The 12671-nt window shown below is 49.9% G+C and overlaps 1 long non-coding RNA gene across 1 annotated transcript in view; it reads right to left on the reverse strand.

Annotated features, from left to right (window-relative positions):
* The window catches only part of LOC142830601 (uncharacterized), a 100458-nt gene that overhangs the window by 54939 nt on the left and 32848 nt on the right, over nucleotides 1-12671 (reverse strand). The gene's annotated exons all lie outside the window — the stretch shown is intronic.

Consider the following 12671-nt stretch of genomic DNA (forward strand, 5'->3'; position numbering starts at 1 on the left):
GTCGATCTTTAGGACTTCTTACTCTGACTCCTGTAACTCTCATTTTACAAGGAGTTAGGGAAGTCGGAGGCAAAGTGCTCTGTCTCAGACTTCCTGCTGTGTAGACAGCACCAAAAGCCAAAATAAGCTATTTCAACTTAAGCTACACAATTGACGAAGCTCAAGTTGTGTAGCTTAGTTCGGCTTTAGCCCTGCTGTGTGGATGTGCCCCCAGCGACATGCCAGGGGTGGGGCAGGAGCTCATTAAATTTGGCCAAATTAAAGAGGGAGCTGCGGAGATTGCCCTGCAGTTGATAGAACTCACCCTCTCCCTGGATATTGGCTGCCAGAGTTGGATTTTGTCCCAGGGGCTTACACAAACACTTCAGCAGAACAAATGTACTTGCATGCCCCAGACTGCTCCAAGCATCAGGTATGTTCAAAAACATTTCCTGGGAAGTATGAATGTAGCTGATTCTTCCCCATCCCCATTTCAAATGGCACCCAGTGATGCTATCAATGCACTTCCTCTTTTTTTCCAGAACCAAATATGAACATTTCCTGCATGTGCACGTCAGACCAGTTTGTTTGCAAAGAGGTATTGGCTCCTTCTTGGGGTAATGGTTATGAGAAAGCATTTTTATATACAAATGAATAGATTCCCCGGACACTAACATACATGCTGGTTATCACAAGATAATGGAGAAAATGTTGATGGGAGTTGCCGGTTAAAACATGGGCACAAATCACTCACTACGCCACTTCCATTATTTTGCAACCACTTGCTTGCTTTAAAAACGAGTAGTCTGTGGCACCTCAGGGTACGTCTAGACTGCGGGGTTTTTCTGGGATACTTCCAGTATCCTGAAAAAATTCCGCCGCGTCCAGGGGACGCGTCTGCTCTTCCGCTTTTTTTGAGGAAGAACAGATGCAATCTTTTGGAAGCCCTGTCTTCCTCATGCCACGAAGAAGATGGGATCTTCCAAAAGAGGAGGCTTTTCCTAAATTTGGCCCAGTGTAGACAGGCCACATTTTGGAAAAGCCTCTTCTGACAAAACTATCGGAAAAAGGTATGCAAATTGCGGAGCGTAATTTGCATACCTATATCCGAAAAACCATTGTAGTGCAGATATAGCCTTAGAGACTAACAAATATACAGAGATATAAATATAATATAGTAGGGTATGTCTACACTACAAAGTTAATTCGAACTAGGTAAACCTCATTCTACGAGGACTAACGCCTAGTTCGAATTAAGTAATTCGAATTAGGGGCTGTGTAGCCACTTAATTCAAACTAGTTGGAGGCTAGCCCTTCCCAGCTTGCCCTGGTGGCCAGTCTGGGCCAAACCAGAGAAACTCTTCTGCCCCCCTCCTGGCCCCGGAGCCCTTAAAGGACCACAGTCTTGCTGCGGTGCTTGTGCCAGTTGCAAACCTGCCAGCACCCAGCCAGCAAACCCTGCACCTGGCACAAGATGAGCCAGCCACCTGCTGCCACCCAGCCCTCCGCCTCTTCCCAGGACCAGGCTGGCGGCTCACAGGAGCCTGCCTGGTCTAGTGCGGAGATCGTGGGCCTCATCAAGTTTTGGGGGGAGGCCTCCAATGTCCACAATCTCCGCACTAGCCACAGGAACACGGCCGTCTACAGCCGCATGGCTGCCAGCCTGGCCACCAGAGGCCACATGCGGACCCGGGAGCAGGTCCGCTGCAAAATTAAGGACCTACGGCAGGCCTACTCCAGGGCCTCCCAGCCAGGGGCTGACCTGGAGGCATGCCCTCATTTTGAGGCCCTGGACCTCATCCTGAGGGCTCACGCAGTCCATGACCCCCGGGTGGTGATCAACCCCAGGGTAGAGGGACCCGTCCCTGACACAGAGGACAAGGATGCCAAGAGCCAGGATCCTGCAGGGAGCCTGCCCAGGACCCAGGACCCCCGAGGCTGTGTCGTCCGAGGCCGGGAAGGGCTCCACATGTGAGTGCCATCATGCTCCCCTTATGTGTATGGGGGTGTGTGGGGGGAGAGGGAGCCCAGGGACCGTGCACCTGGGCCTTGCTCACCATGGAACAGCAGCTGGGTGTCATGCAGGGGCCCTGGCCCGTTCCCCACACATTGACCTCGCCTTGCAGAGGGGAGCTGGGTTTCACCCACCATGTCCTCAGGGAGAACTGACCACTGCTCTTGTTTCACCACAGCCGCAGCACCTGGGACTGCAGGGCGCACCACCCCGCCTGCAACAGCCACCCACACCCGGGCCAGCAGGCACACCCACAACCTGGAGGACTACCAGCGGCGGCACCTGCGGCTACTGGAGCACTAGATCCGCATCCAGGAGCACTGGGTCAGAGAGGACCTGCGGTTGCAGCTGCGGAGCTTGGAGGTGCTGGAGGAGCAGAGCCGTGCCCTCAGAGATCACCTCCAGACCCTGGTGGACAGGTTCCTGCCTCCTCCTGCTCCAGCCCCTGCGGCCGCCCCAGCTCTCACTCCTCCTCCCACCCCTGCTCCCCCTCCTGCTTCCTCCGCACCCCCTGTCCCTTCTGCCCCACCCTCCACACCCACTCCCCCGACGCCCCCACACCTGCAGTGCTGCGAGACGGAAGAGCCAGCAGGACCCCCACCCCTGAGCTTTCCCTTCCCTTCCTCACCTTCCACCCCCTTCCAGCTCCCTCCTCATAGGTTTCCCCCTCCCCCTCCCACACTCACTCCTCCCTCCCCCACCCCAGTTATGTACAATAAAGAGAGATTTTTGTTGGCAAAACAGGTGTGTTTATTTGATATTAGGAAGGGGGGTTAGGGAGGGGAAAGGGGAAGGAGGGGAGGGTGGAAGAAGGCCCCAGTGGGGTATGCAGGGAGAGTTCAGTCCTCCTCCACCTGGAAGCTCTCCTACAGGGCTTCCCTGATCTGGACGGCCCCCTGCTGGGCCTCCCGGACGGCGGCGGTGCGGGGCTGCACATACTGGCCAGCCATGCACTCAGCCTCAGCCATCCAGGCTGGCAGGAAAGCCTCCCCCTTCCGCTCACATAAATTGTGCAGCACATAACATGCTGCCACCACAGGAGGGATATTATGCTCGGCGAGGTCAAGGCGGGTGAGGAGGCATTGAAATCAGGCTTTCAGGCATCCGAAGGCCCCCTTGACCATGATGCGGGCCCTGGTCAGCCTGGCATTGAAGGCCTGCTGGGAGGGGTTGAGGTGCCCCGTGTACGGCTTCATCAGCCAGGGCTGTAGGGGGTAGGTCGCATCCTACACTAGGCAGACGGGCATGTCCACGTCCCCAACCCTGATGTGGCGGTCGGGGAAGAAGGTCCTGGCCTGCAGCCTCTGGCACACAGAGGAGTTCCAGAACACCCTGGAGTCGTGTGCCTTGCCGGACCAGCCCACATTAATGTCCATGAACTGGCCCCGGTGGTCACACACGGCCTGCAGGAGGACAGAGAAGTACCCCTTGTGATTGATATACTGGGAGGCCTGGTGTTCCAGGGCACTGATGGGGATGTGCATCCCATCGATGGCCCCCCCGCAGCTGGGGAAGCCGAGGGTGCCGAACCCCTGGATGACTGCGTCCGGCTCAGCAAGACGGACCACCCTGCGGAACAGCACCTGGTTGATGGCCTTGACCACCTGCAGAGAGACACAGCAAACCGCGAATCACTGGGGCACCCGGGTGGCTGGGAGTGTTCGTTCCCTGGCACTGCCTCACGCCCCACTCCCGGATGCAAACCCTGCGGGCAGCGTGTAGTACGGCTGGGACAGACCGAATCCTCCCGTGCGGGGCACTTTCACCTCCTCCCTCCCCCGTTTTCCCTGGTGCGGCCTATCCCCTCCTTGCAGCCCCCCAACCCCTCTGGTCCAGTGGCCGGTGGGTGCCGTACCTGCATGAGCACTGCTCTGATGGTGGATCTCCCCATGCTAAACTGGTTCCCGACAGATTGGTAGCTGTCCGGCGTGGAGAGCTTCCGCAGGGCGATGGCCACACTCTTCTGGAGGGGGATGGCGGGCCTCATGTGAGTGTCCCGTCGCCGCAGAGCACGGGTGAGCCACTCGCAGAGCTCCAGGAAGATGTCCTTCTTCATCCTGAAGTTCGGGGTCCACTGTTGGTCTCACCAGTGCTCCAGGATGATGCGGTCCCACCTGTCGCTGCTGGTGTCCAGACGCCAGATGTGGCGGGGCACGCTGGCGTCTGGGTGCTGCTGCCGCTCCTCCACGACCCCCAGGGAGGCCAGGGGGAGAGGCAGGGGACTGACGTGCACCAGATGGTGCCAGGCAGCCTCCACCCATTGCTGGCAGGCTTGCAGCAGCAAGGTCAAAAACGGGAGCAGCATGCCCAGGGCGAGCTCTGGCTCCACGGTGCCAACTGTGGCTGCGTCCCCAATGGGAACCACTGACACAGGCAGGTGGAGAGGAAAACGCTTTGCTGTCCCTTGGCGAGGTAGGCAAGCAACAGGAAAAGCTGAGAACTGGCTGTCCAGGGGGGTCCCTTTAAGCACGAGCCTCAGATAGCCTCAGACAGCAGCCACACAAAGCAACTACTGACCTGATGCCCTGCCGGAACCGGTTTCAGCTGCCCTTAAATGCGACCCAGCGTCCAATCAGTGTGGACACGCTAGTTAAAATTAGCAAAACACTAATTCAAATTAGTTTTTGGGTCTAGATGCGCTAATTCAAATTAGCTTAGTTCGAATTAACTAATTCGAATTAAGTTAGTTTGAATTAGTGCTGTAGTGTAGACATACCCGTATATACTAGCTTGCTTGTTCTGAGAAACTCTATGTTCTTCTCATAACAGTCAGTGGGAGAACAGAGGGAGTGGGGGAACTAAAACTGACTGTATAGGGCTCCTCGACTTAAGACAGCAGGCGCTGCTGCAGGTAAGTACACATAGCTATAGGGGCACCTGGGGCTGGAGTGGAAGAGAGTGCTGCATGCAGGGGGAGGAACTCTGGCAGAGCTGTGCGGGTGGCCTACACCAGATTAGTAGGGAGTGGAGGAGGAAATAGTAATGTTGAAGAGAACGGCTGTCTGTCTCCCATACATACTTAACAGAATTATTTTTGAGGGCCAATAGGGGTGGCTCCTGACATTTACCTGACCCCCTTCCATGGAAACAAGAGGTGACAGAGTTAAGCTTGGAAATCCCCTCTGTCTCATCACTGAGGAAAGGGGGTCTTTGTGATGATCTCAACCTATCTAAAACCTTCTGTGCTGGTGTGTGAGATTAGCATGAGTGAACGAGAAGCAAAGAGGAGGGAGGCGGGGGAGGAGGGGACGGGAGGCGAGTCATGGGCAGGAAACCAAGAACACATCAGACACTCTATATTTAGATCTTTTTATTCAGCTGAGGACAATATTCCTTGATTTCTCATTGTTTGGGAGAGGGCAGAGGGCAGGCAATCTATTGAAAAAGCTTTGTCCTAAGAGATGCCACTTTGTCTGGGCACACCAGGGGTGGAGGAGGGGAATATGAGGCTAGTCAAGGGTGTTTTCTGGGGTGTTTTGTTACTCAAAGAGTCCTAGGTTGGGTAGGTGGGAGTCTTTGTATCAGTGATGCTGTCACAGGGTAACCATGACTGGGGGAGGTTTGGACCTGGAACACTTCTTTGCTTTGTCCTTGGATAGTGACTCACACCACGCAGAGCGTGTGACAGAGGGATGGGTGCGGCTTATTGCTCCCTTCTGGGGGCAGGGGATAAGAGCAGGGGGATTCAGTTTGCAGAATGATGTATGGAAGTTACCAGAGTGGATGGAAGGGGAGGGAATCAAGGGCTGCCCATTTATTCCAGATCCTAAGAGTGAGACAGAAATGCAAATTACATAATATATTCATCCTTGAAGGGACTCTGGGTGTAGCCCCTGGAGGGAGGGGAGAACATGAGCCGGGTTCCTGTTCTCTGGAACGGACTCTGGATACAGCCCCAACTATGCTACTGTATAAAGCTTGCCGTTTCATTGACATTCTTGCTTCTTATCGTGCTCTTGAGGTAAAAGGTCTGATTGTATCATGCTGATGAGTTGCCTACTCACCATGGGCCTGCTTCTCCAATGCCTTGTACTTTGCCTGATGCAAGTGAGAGGAGAAATCTGAGCTAGTAGCATTCTACACCCACTTCGCATAGGTGCAAATAATTATACAAAGTGTAAGACACTGGAGAATCCGACCATAGATACGCAGGACACATATACCCATCTCTCAATATAACCGCCTCTCTATTTCCTGCATTTCAGCTCGGAGCCTATTTTTAAACACATGACATACCCTACAAGATATCAAGTGCCCCTCTAGCCTGTATTGTGCCATATCCTGCTATCTCACGCACTGGAGCCCTCCTGGGATCTCAGTACAGGTTATGTGTATCTAGAATTTGTGGTGTTTGCAGCGTTGTTGCAGACCCATTGGGCCCAAGATATGAGGCAAGGAAAGTGACTGGACCAGCTTGTGTTGGCAGAAGAGACAAGCTTTAAAGCTCTGTGGAGCTCCACTTTAGGCTGGGGAAGGAAGTTGAGTGTACACAATTCAGAGTAATGCATTCTGTGGGAAGAGAGGGCAGCAGGCACAGAATCTACCCCAAGCTAGCTGATGCTAACTTGTGGGCAGTCTCAGCAGATAGGCCAACGATTAACCTACTGTCCTCTCTGTGCTAGAGGTGTTTCCTTGAGAGCAGGTTCAAGCCACATAGGCAGGGAACAATGCACAGGCACAGCTAACACTGTTGCTTCTGCTGCTGGTAAACAGCACTACAGGGTGGCATCCTGACCACAGCTAGACCTTTGCAAAGCTGAAGGCAGGACCAAATCCTGGTCCCCGTAAAGTCACAGGGAGCGAGATTTGACCCTTGCTCTTTTGGAGTCAGCGGAGTTACTGCAGATTTAAATGGATGCAAATGAGGTCTGTCAGCAGAGCTAGTTACTCAGGTATAAAATCTGAGTGTGAGCAGGATCTGACTCTCTGGGTCACACTCATCTCTGGCATAACCTGAGTGGTTTCACTGGAGTTATACTGTAGATGTTGGCCCTCAACTTGCAGGACTGTTAAGCAGGCCTCTCCACCAGCATAAAAGGGACACAACTGATATTTAGTTTTCTCTCTAGTTATGAGAAATAATACTGCAAGAGGGGAGCAGGGGGAGAGGAGACGATCACTTTTGTTTTTCGCCCCTCATCTTTACTGCACATCATGAGTCATGTTATGTTCTCAGGAGATGAATAACTGCCGGGGCTATTTTTACTCTTGCTCTTGTTCAGCAGGCTTCCTTCTCTCTACCGCTGCTGCTGGATGGATGAAGGACATGAGGACGGTGAGTGGAGGGGAAGGTGAACAGAGGGTGGGTTGCTGGGGGAGGAGGGAGGAGTGAGCCTCACCCAATTTGGAAACAAAAGCAATATATTAATATCCAAAAACAACAGGATGAGCTCTGATGTATGTCCCATATATACATTATTATTATTATTAATTATACTGGGGGACAGAAATTCCTTTCCAGTGCTAGTCACCAGTCTGGAAAAATAAAGAAGGAAAGCAGAACATTTTGTTTCTTCCATCAAAACAGGAAAGAGATGGGGAATGGGGTTGGGAAGAGAAACATACACATAGTAAAATGTTGCCACAGTAAGGAGATGGCAGCCCTTTGCCCTAAACTTGGAGGGGAGAGCAGGGTATGTATGTACTGGGAGAGGTGCATTGTCTCTCCTGCCTTCACTCATAAAAATACATGCACACAGGTAGATTTGAGGCATAAATCAATCTTTTCATTCTGCATGAGCTTATTGTCTCTTTGCTTCTCTTTCTCATTCACTGATCCGCGGAGGGACAAAGAGGTTGCCTGTTGCCCCTCTCCCCCACAATGTAGGGGGTGGGGTGGCTAGTGCCAGTCACCATTGTAAGAGCCCCTTCCCCAATCCTGTGAAAGGTCCCTTTGGTCTGGCCTGTGGTGTCCCTTTCCCCAGTCTCTCTTCTGGCTGTGTCTAGACTGCAGGTTTTTTTTAAAAAAAGTAGCCTTTTTTCGAAAAAACTTCACCTGCATCTAGACTACAGCCGCGTTCTTTCAAAATTAAATCGAAAGAACGCGGCTTTTCTTTCTACGGCGGTATTCCTCATTTCACGAGGAAGAACGCCTTTTTTCGAAAGTGCTCTTTCGAAAAAAGGCGTTCTTGAATGCAAACAGGGCTTTTTCGAAAGAGAGCATCCAGGCTGCCTGGGGGCTCTCTTTTGAAAAAGCGGCTCACTTTTTCGAAAGAAGAGGTTGCAGTCTAGATGCTCTTTTTCGAAAGAAGCTTTTTCAAAAATATCTTTCAAAAAAGCCTCTTTCGAAAGAGGCTTGCAGTCTAGACGTAGCCTCAGTCTCTGTCAGGGATCCCTAAATAAAAGTGAGAGAGCTTTACAAGCCCACCACAGGGGGCAGAGGAAATCCTGGATCAGGTGAGTGACAATAGAAATGGAGACTCTCTGGGAGATACTGGCAGTTCACAGTGCCCAGGTGGCATCTTTCTCTGCCATGGAGTTGCTCTGCCAGGCTTTTATTTAACACCTGAAATGTAATTAGAAGGGTAATGGAGCCTAATACAACACAAAGACAGAATATGCAACCCCTGCACAGTAGCTTTTTCTTCCTATAGTCTAAGCAATGCTCCTCATCCTATCTCTGCCTCCTTCCTTCATTCCCTCTTTCCCTTGCCTCCTTTCTGATTCTTTTAGGGCTAAGTTTGACCTTCTGGAAGTGGATACAACTCTAGGGTTACCATATTTGAACTTTTAAAAAAGAGGACACACACTGGCCAGCAACATCCTCCCTTCTGTAGCCTGTTGCTCGGGTGCGCGGGAAGCCCGAGTTTTCATGTCAGAACCAGAGGTTGGGAACAAACCCAGCTCCTGGGCCAGGGATTCAGGTAACCATGTGCAATGCATCGTGGATACGCAAAGGAGTACCCCGGGGTACGCCTGAACACATGGAAGAGCCAGGATCTCCCAGCTGCGGCTGCAGCCCCTAGAGTGAGGCTCGGAGCTGGGCTGTGCTGTGCTCCGCGCTTCCCTCAGGAAGGGCAGGCGGGCTGCTCCAAGGTTCTATATAAACATATCTAAATGTGTTTGAAAAAGGATGAGCAGGGCAAAATCTCAGACATTTTTAGATATTTAAAAAACCCAGCTGCATGGAGATTTAAGGACCGAAAAGAAGGACATGTCTGGGAAAAACCGGATGTATGGTAACCCTATTCAGCTCCCATGGAAGGTTCTGGGGCAAATGACCAATCATAGTGCAGTGACACAATGAGGGCCTGATTCTGACCACATTTATACAGGGGTGAACCTGGAGTGACTCCATTGAAGCCAATAGAGTGCCACTGAGGTGAAAACAGAACTGGTCCCTGGTGCGTGCTAGTCACAAAGCAAGATTTAGGCTGGCTGAATTCATCTTTAGCTGTGACTTCACTGAAGTCTTTGGAGTTACACAAGAGATTAATTTATCTGGATGCAATCATGGTAAAGTATCTCCTCTTATTTCTGTCCCAGGGAACCCCACCCAAGCTTAGCTAATGAATCTCCATCTTTGCTCTTCTGCCCATGGGTCTGCCTTCCCCCCACAGTTCTGCCAATGGGCTAACCTGCAGTACCCTCTGCAGATAATACCCCTAATCCTCACCAGCGACACCCTGTATTTCCCTGTTCTGGGCTCCCATACTATTGGGCCAATGCATCTCACTCCTGCTCTGCAGTAACATAGTCCTAGGACTCTCACCCAGCTATATGGAGGAGCTTAGACCCTGACTTTCAGACCTCTTATTTTTCTCTTGATTAATTTTAAATGGAGTAGCTGAGACCTGTCCACAATTCAGATTGAAACATGCTTCCCACTATAAACCCAATTTTGCTTCCTGTCCCTACAAAAGCCTCAGAAAAGGTTAACAACACTCGCATGTTGCATGTGTGATCTGTGACCAGCTAAGACTTGTTTGCAGACAGTTGAGGTGATGGGGAAGAAGCTGTTTATGTGCTAGGGAACCTACATTGCTTTAGGACTTTTATGTGCATGTGAAAGCAATTCCCAATAACTAGTAAATGATTAGGGAAGGATGCACACAGCTGTTTGTTGTTTAGAGGGGGAATTTATAAAAAAAAGTAATTATTAAAACTGCAGGCTATCAAATGTGGAGGGATCTTGTAGGGCTGTCTTATATGTGGCTTTTTTGATGGAATCAACTCAGCCATCACTAGTTTGTGACATTGCTTCATCAAATCATGATGACATTTTGGTGCTACAACATCCCACTACTGCCAGACCTCAACCCATTGCAGTACGCAAACGACAATGCAGTTTCCAACTCTTGTGATGTGACATAACCACATAATGACATTACTACTTGCCTCAAAAGTGTTTTGGAGTCCCACAAAAGTCTCACAAGCGGTCTTTATAGCAGGTGTGACTGCCTCATTAGACAGGTAACGATTTTAGAAAGAATAAGGTGAGCAGCAATCCCATTTCATAAAAATTATTGAAATAAAGAAAACAGAGAACTAGCCAAGTTCAGAGCTGGGGTAAGCAGGTGCAGCTCCAATGAATTGGTATTTAGCTCAGTGGAATTGCATCTGCCCAAATCTGAATTTGGCTCAGTACCTTTATGATTTTTCACAAGTGAAAAATCTGTCCTTCTGTTAAAAACAGAGAAGATAAATAAATAGCCTTTGAAATCCAAGCAACTCTGACTATTATTGAGTTCTATTTTCAGCCAGGGTTACAGGTGGATGATTAGTCAACTTCCAAACATCCTCTTCCTTGTCCTTTAAAGATTCAATTAGGATTAGCTTTTTGCTGTTGCTGAGCTTCTAAAAATTCCCCAGCATCATCCACATCAAAATAAATAGCTTTATTTACATCCAACCTCACACGTAATTTAGCTGGATACAGAAAAGCCAGTCCCCTCAAAGCAGACCCTAAAATCATACAACATTTCCTGATGTCTTTTGTCTCAAAGAAAAGATGCAGCACTTCCTGCTAGCTTACTCCTTAGCCCCACTCACTTTGACTGATGCATCTCAAGACCTGACCAGCACTTATGCACACACTGGTCTAGTCTTGAGTGTAGAGACAGTCAGTGGGGTTCATGGGCCATAAACTCAGCAGATGTAAATCATAGTAGCTTTGCTAAAATCAGTGCAAGTATGCCCATTTACACGAACTGAGGAGCTGACCCTGTATGTTCATATGTGTGATGACTGAAGTGATGGAGACCAAGCTAGGATGGTCAATGGACCATGTTTAGAAAATTAAAAGAGCAGTACCACTAATGATGTTTCTGTATGGTTAGGGTAGTGTGATTAAAGGGACTGGAAGATCAAAGAGAAAGCGCCTTTAAAAGATCTGTGATAAACTGGGGAGATGGCAGGATGCCAGAAAGGTTTATCAAATCCTGCCATCCTATGCTTCAGTTCTGGAATTAGGCTCAGGTCTGGGTCAACACCATTCCATGCCAAGTTTTTCCTCCTATATTTGTGTGTCATGGGCTGGATCCTCAGCTAGTGAAAATTGGCATAGCACTGGTGACTTTTCACCAGCAGAGAACCTGGCCTCTTGCTTCCTGTTGCAGGATGAAAGTGGCCCAGGTACTTTGCTAACTCCGAGCACTCAGCTTTGCCCAGCCTTTCTATGGGAATGTTATGCTTTTGTGAGTTAGGTTACATTTGTCTTGGAAATAGGGAGCAGAGGGGGCTGCTGTGCTGTTATGAGAGACCTGGATACAATGGATCTGATTCTGCTGTCACATATGCCTTAGGTGCTTGATTTACACCAGAGTATATGAGCTCAAAGTCGGGCCCTTCAGGTATGAATAGCTAAAGTGGGGGGAGTTGTGATGTCCAGGGGACATTACACTGGACATCCTTTTCCCCATTGCTGGTGGTTGCTGATCATGAAGAAGTTAAAGATCACAAGGCACTTCTAGAAGTGCATCACCAGCATCCTAGCCAGCATCCTTTCCCACAGTGAATGAAGTTCTAATAGCTGCCTCTATGTGCATTCCATTGCTGAGCTGAGAATGGCTGGGGTCTTTGCTAGGCTGTCACTGAGCCATCAGGATCTCTCTCTGCTGTAGAGAGTGCTTTGAGACCCCGAGGTATGAACCTGAAATTCTCTGTCAGAGACATCCCAAGGGTAAGCACCTTAGCTCAAAATGGGTGTCTGTCAAGCATGAGAGCATTAGAGAAGGAGCTTGTAGCACGTGTGTGTATAAGGCTATTAGTGCAGGAGAGCACATGGGTGTCTTTTAAAGAGAGAGTATGCGAGACAGCATGATTTGTGAATGTGTTGGTAAGTGTGTAATTTTGTTCATGAAGAGAGCATGTGAGTGTAAAAGAAGGCATATGTTTGTGATTAATAGGATATGATGACGTTATGTAGAATGCACCTGTTAACTAACCCTCTTGCTTCCTTCAGCAAATACCTACTTACTTAATTTCCCCTCGGATGTTTATTACAAGTGGAAATAATCATGCAGCAAAATTCCTTTTAGCGCCAAGAGCAACACAAATTCTGTTGTAAGAATGTTTGACTCTTTTGGCTTTCTTCTGCACTCAGAGACCGAAGATATATCTCCCTCCAGAGCAAGTGGGATGGCAGGGCAGGGGAAAAAAATGCTGAAAGTTGCAACAGTGAAAGTCTCAGTTGGGGGGGGGGGGCAGGAAAACTCAACTACTCTGCTGGGAATGCCTT

This window comes from Pelodiscus sinensis, chromosome 1 (assembly GCF_052426305.1).
Source record: "Pelodiscus sinensis isolate ZL-2025 chromosome 1, ASM5242630v1, whole genome shotgun sequence".
NCBI classification, from domain to species: domain Eukaryota; kingdom Metazoa; phylum Chordata; order Testudines; family Trionychidae; genus Pelodiscus; species Pelodiscus sinensis.